General features: G+C 38.3%; 1 non-coding gene across 1 annotated transcript; it reads left to right on the top strand.

Annotated features, from left to right (window-relative positions):
- Positions 1-1,764: 1,764 nt before the first annotated feature.
- LOC124527349 (U6 spliceosomal RNA) lies at positions 1,765-1,869 on the top strand. Its single transcript, XR_006965813.1, has one exon. It is a non-coding gene; the product is annotated as a U6 spliceosomal RNA (small nuclear RNA).
- The last annotated feature ends 3,530 nt before the right edge of the window (positions 1,870-5,399 follow it).

Raw genomic sequence — 5,399 nt, 5'->3', positions numbered from 1 at the left:
CACTTGTAATTCTTCTTTGCATCCAAAACGGTGTCTGGTCCATAGTACATGCTCAATAAATACTTGTTGAAAGAACTGTGAATGTGTCAGTGAATGAATTATATAATTCCAAAAGAATATATTAGAATTAAAAAAAAATGACTAACATTTAATCAAAGTTGAGCACTGTATGCATGACCCTAGACAAGTCAATTTACCATTTGGGATCTCAGTTTATTCATCTGCAAATCAAAGGTCAGATCTCATCAGCTCTGTAGTCTTAAAGGTCCACCATGGGATTTACACCATCCTTTACTGCCAATCAGTTTTCTCTGGTGCAGAAACACCTTTCACATTTCCATTAGTTAGGCAACAACAATTCCTGATATGTTCACTTCATTTTTCCTTTTGGCTTTGTGATTTGAAAGTAAGATTTAAAAACCAATAATGCAAGAAACAGACACATATTAGATTCAACCCCAAAGAACAGTCGACCATAACCACTGAATGAAAATAGAAATACAGCATTTAGTATCCAAAATTTCTTTTAAGTGGCCCCTTTTCTTTCTTCATTTTGATTTTTTTTTTAATTTGGCCTAATTTTACCTTGTTTCACAGTTAGGTGAAAATGCTTTACCCCTACAGTCTGCTGTCATCTACTTGAATAATAATACATTTTGGACATATTCTTTACTTTCTGTTGGCCCGTTTGTAATACGTTGCCTGCATTTCATCCTTTATTTTCCTAACAATTGCCAGGGGTAAAAATTAAATTAAACCACAAACTCCCTAGTGAATGAAAGGTAAAACTAATGATTAGTGCTTGATTCAGGGGATAATGAAATGAAGGCTAAAAGGAACAAGTTTTGCTTGGTATTTATGGCAAGTGTCAAATTAATGTACTAGACAGAATCATTTCACTGACTCTCTGAAATGGTATCTTCTTTTTGGAGTTTAGAGTAACACACACACACACACACACACACACACACACACACACACAGATGTAGTTCTAAAAATAAATCTGTATCTAGTCTTTGACTTGCCCCTTTAGGAAAACAGGGTCTAAACTCTGAATACATAACCGTCTGCTTATGTAAGCAGCAGTCAGAATGGAAAGCAGCTGCTTTGAGGCTGGTGCAAGCAGTACTAAAAACTGCTTAACCAATTCAGTAGTAATCTATAACTAGGCAACATCCAGGGAACAGACATACTATTAAGTAGATGTTGCCCTGTTTGAGTAATCCCTTTCCTCCATATAATCGCACTTCAGACACACATTTAATGTGCTTGACTCTCCCTCCCTGTTGTAGGAAGGAGATTGCAGAAGCAAAACAACATTAACTTTTACATTTTAATAGGGATTAAGAGAACTTTTAACTAAAATCTTTTTTAACGTTTTTTTAAATGTTTATTTATTTTTGAGAGAGAGAGTCAGAGAGACAGAGTGCAAGCAGGGGAGGGGCAGAGAGAGAGGGAGACACAGAATCTGAAGCAGGCTCCAGGCTCCGAGATGTCAGCACAGAGCCTGACGCGGGGCTCGAACTCACAAACTGTGAGATCATGGTCAGGGCCGAAATCAGACGCTTAACTGACCGAGCCACCTAGGTGTCCCTAAAATCTTTTTTTTAAGGTTTTATTTATTTAAGTAATTTCCACTCCCAACATGGGGTTTGAAGTCACAATCAAGAATTGTAGCTCTTCAGACTGAGCCAGCTAGGTACCTGTCAAAATCTTTTTCAAAGTATCCATTACAAGAGAACTCTTCAACAAAAAATATCCAGGGCTTGCTTTGGCAACACATATACTAAAATTGGAATGATACAGAAAAGATTAGCATGGCCCCTGTGCAAGGAAGACACACAAATTTGTGAAGCATTTCATTGTTTTAAAAATACTGATTCGAAGGGGCACATGTACCCCAATGTTTATAGCAGCATTATCAACAATAGCCAAATTATGGAAAGAGCCCAAATGTCCATCGACTGATGAATGGATAAAGAAGATGTGAGATACACACACACACACACACACACACACACACACACACACAATGGAATATTACTTAGCCATCAAAAGAATAAAATCTTGCCATTTGCAACAACATGGATGCAATTCAAACGTATTATCCTAAGCAAAATAAGTCAGAGAAAGAAAAATACCATATGATTTCACTTATATGTGGAATTTAAGAAACAAAACAGATGAACACAGGGGAAGAGTAGGAAAAATAAGATAAAAACAGAGAGGGAGGCAAACCATAAGAGACTCTTAACTATACAGAACAAACTGAGGGAAGGTGGAAGCTGGAGGGAAGGTGGGTGGGGGGATGGGTTAAGTGGGTGATGGGCATTAAGGAGGACACCTGTTATGATGAGCTCTGGGTGTTATATGTATGTAAGTGATGAATCACTAAATTCTACTCCTGAAACCAAAAAATAAAAATAAAAAATCTCCAAATCAAAGTGACTCATTACAAGTAAAAATTGGATAACCCAGTTTCCGATAAACAGAATAAAGTAGATAGTCCCTAGAGAAGGTTATGGCAATATATGTCCTAAAAATAACCAATTGCTATTCCTGGTCTCACGAAATCCTTCAGTCTTGATCCAGATGTCTCCAAATCTCAGCTCAGAGCTGTGTCCCTTATGCCACAATCCACAGACATATATTTGACCAGTTTTGTGTAGGCCCAACACCTAGTTGTATTAACTTAGCCAAGACTTTACCCAAGTGAAGAACGACACTGTGCTTGAATAATATGCCCCCTGTCCCAAACTCAAACACTTAGGGCTCAGTTGCACACAAGTTTTGTTAGCCCTCTACAGTTAATCTTTTTGGTAGCATTTTTCATGTAGCACAAAATACACTTTAGCATGTAAAAAAAATAAAATAATGAATTTCTGATATAGTAAGTTAATTCAAAAGTTCTGTGATTTGCGTGATTAAAAAGAAAAAGGGGCACCTGGGAGGCTCAGTTGGTTAGACATCCAACTCTTGATTTTTGCTCAGGTCATGATCTCACATTTGTGAGATCGAGCCCTGTGTCGGGCTCTGCCCTGACAGCATGAAGCCTCCCTTTCTCCCTGTCCCTCCCTCACTCTTTCTTTCTCTCTCTCACAGTAAATAAGTAAATTTAAAATTAAAAAAAAAAAAAAACAGGGCGCCTGGGTGGCTCAGTCGGTTAAGTGTCCGACTCATGGTTTCGGCTTAGGTCATGATCTCACATTTTGTGAGTCTGAGCCCCACATCAGGCTCCGTGCTGACAGTGTGGAGCCTGCTTGGGATTCTCTCTCTCTCTCTCTCTCTCTCTCTCTCTGCCCCTCCCCTGCTCACTCTCTCTGTCTCTTGCTTTCCAAAATAAATAAACTCAAAACAATTAAAAAAATAAAACAAAAAGCAAAACAAAACAACACAAAAGATATCTAATGTTTCCCATCTTTCTTATTGCAGATCGACATTTTGTATTGGTTAACTCTATACTAGGCCTCTCTTATACCCGGAAAAGGTGGGATATGTTTTCAAGAGTCCAGGACTTGCAATCAGAAGAAAGTTACCTAAACCCATACAACAAATTCATGAGACTCAGAACAGTAGATTCTGATTATTGAAATATATTTGACCCAGATTTTGTAGGTTATGCGAACATGGAAGCTAGCTATATTCCAAATATATGTGACAGGAAAATATAACTACAAAGACAGATGGCCGTCCTCTTTCCTAATGACCCTCACAAAGTTGGTGTGGTTGCCAGTTACGGTGAAAGGAACACGGTTGGCTTCTAGGCTTCTGTGTGGAGACATCCAGACCAAGACTGAAAGAATTTCTTAAAAAGACCATGGAGGGACGCCTGGGTGGGGCAGTCGGTTAAGCGTCCGACTTCGGCCAGGTCACGATCTTGCGGTCCGGGAGTTCGAGCCCCGAGTCGGGCTCTAGGCTGATGGCTCAGAGCCTGGAGCCTATTTCCGATTCTGTGTCTCCCTCTCTCTCTGCCCCTCCCCCATTCATGCTCTGTCTCTCTCTGTCCCAAAAATAAATAAACGTTGGAAAAAAAAAAAAAAGACCATGGATAGAGATGGATTATTTTTAGGCTACATGATGACAAAGCATAAAGAATTAAAAGAGTGGTCAGTCTGATCAAACTCCTCAAAGGTCTTTCAATATCCCCACTCACCTCAGGGCTTGGTTCATGACTCCCACATATTCACCTCCACTTCCACCTATTTCCTACCAGACGTCTTCCTTGGGGTGATTCACAGGTATTTTAACTTAGCAAAACCTGTTCCTCAAGTTCAGGGGCTGAGTTTCAGCACAGGGAATTTTCAGTGACACTCTACTCAACAGTGGATTCAGGTAATTCAGATCATCCTTGGGAGTTAAATCTTGATAAAAACACAATAAGAGTTAAAGAAATGGCCCCCTCAGTTACTCTGTAGGGGAGAAATTATGCTGGATTTGGCAGTGCTCGGATTAACACCATCAACCATTGGAATAATAAAACCATTTTTCCTTTTTCTGATTTTCATTCACTACTCTTCCCAATCTCTGCATTTGTGTTTTTCCCTCTATGCAGAACATGGGTTCCAAGATTCTTTACTACACAAATCCCTTCCATACCGATCAAACCTCTCTACAATATGCTCTGTTGCCTATGACATAGTAGATGTTCAAAAAGCACTTTGAACATCAAAAACATTAATGGTTTTTGAATGAAGGAAAAAATGAACGATAACAAGAAAATCTGGAAGGTTCTTAAAGGTGTCTTGATACAGTTTAAGCTTTTTCAAGGATGGTGAAAGATGTGGCGACATTTCTTCCCCGAAAAGTGTAAGGGATTTTGCACAACATTCAGTTGCTCTGAAGAGAAAGGCCAGATGAATCACAGGTGTATTTCAACACACTCAGTGTATTGTGATAGATTAAACTTTCTTAAAGGAAGGTACTGTGTGATGTAATTGGATACTCTGGCTTGTATCTCTCCCCTTGGTGTCAGTAGGTTGATGGGGGATGGAAAGTTGAGGTTATGAGGATTTAGTTGCATGGTTTTTGTTTTTTGTTTTTTGTTTTTTACTTAAAAGACATGCTTTGTTAAAGGCCAGGGCTTAGAATAAGGTATAAGCCCTAGTTAATAAAGGAAACACTCTACATTTCTCAAAGTTACAAACATTACAGGAGGAAGAAAAACTTGAACCCAGATTCTATGACATAGTACTAAAATGCAAGGGGGAAACACCAGTCATTTTAGTAGGAAAAGGCAAAATGATCTGTGTTTGGAATATACTCAAAGATGAACCATACTTGAATTCTCCTTCTGATTTCTTAGAGTAGTATTATTTTATTTTATTTTATTTTATTTTATTTTATTTTATTTTATTTTATTTTATTTTATTTTTTATTTTTCAGGAAGTTTCTCATTTTGA

The sequence above is a fragment of the Lynx rufus genome, unplaced genomic scaffold (assembly GCF_022079265.1).
Source record: "Lynx rufus isolate CCGP_SWC_20201006 ecotype Redwood Valley unplaced genomic scaffold, mLynRuf1.p SCAF_5, whole genome shotgun sequence".
NCBI lineage: Eukaryota > Metazoa > Chordata > Mammalia > Carnivora > Felidae > Lynx > Lynx rufus.
Note: the sequence above shows the minus strand (reverse complement) of the source record. Positions and strands in the feature narration are given on the sequence as shown.